This window comes from Otolemur garnettii, unplaced genomic scaffold, assembly GCF_000181295.1.
Source record: "Otolemur garnettii isolate 467f Iridium unplaced genomic scaffold, OtoGar3 scaffold00082, whole genome shotgun sequence".
NCBI classification, from domain to species: domain Eukaryota; kingdom Metazoa; phylum Chordata; class Mammalia; order Primates; family Galagidae; genus Otolemur; species Otolemur garnettii.
In genome coordinates this window covers 5708089-5708676 of record NW_003852477.1, presented here as the reverse complement: position 1 = coordinate 5708676, position 588 = coordinate 5708089, and the positions used below count along the sequence as shown (strand labels likewise).

At 36.9% G+C, this 588-nt stretch overlaps 1 protein-coding gene across 1 annotated transcript in view; it reads right to left on the bottom strand.

The window, feature by feature from the left end:
• TCAIM (T cell activation inhibitor, mitochondrial) overlaps positions 1–588 on the bottom strand; it is a 55466-nt gene that overhangs the window by 52913 nt on the left and 1965 nt on the right. The gene's annotated exons all lie outside the window — the stretch shown is intronic.

Genomic DNA, 588 nt, shown 5'->3' with positions numbered 1-588 from the left:
AATTTCTCAATGTATAAAGTGACCATAAAATTAAAAGTACTATCCCCAGAAATACCATAGAAATGAGAAAGATATTTTTTAATTTTCTAAAATCTATTAGCTTTTTTTTTTTCTTTTTTTGGAGACAAAGTCTCCAGCCGTCACCCTGGGTAGTGTCGTGGCATTACAGCTCACAGCAACCTCTAACTCCTGGGCTTAAGTGATTCTCTTGCCTCAGACTCCCATGTAGCTGGGACTATAGGCGCCTGCCACAATGACTGGCTATTTTTTGGTTGTAGTTGTCATTATTGTTTGGTAGGTGCAGCCTGAATTAGAACCTGCCAGCTCTGGTGTATGTGGCTGGCGCCTTAGCCGCTTGAACTACAGGTGCTGAGCCTAAAATCTATTAGTTTTAACATGTAGGGAGCGTTGCGTGGTTTCTAAAACAATGGTTATAAACTCCTCTGATACCATATGAAAAATATTAAATAATAATATTAAAATTTCAATGGTCTATTTTGCAATGTCAAATGGCTTCACTGTAGTTGAACTTTGAAATGTTAACTGGCTTTACTGTAAATGACAATAATGTTCTTTATAATTGTCTTC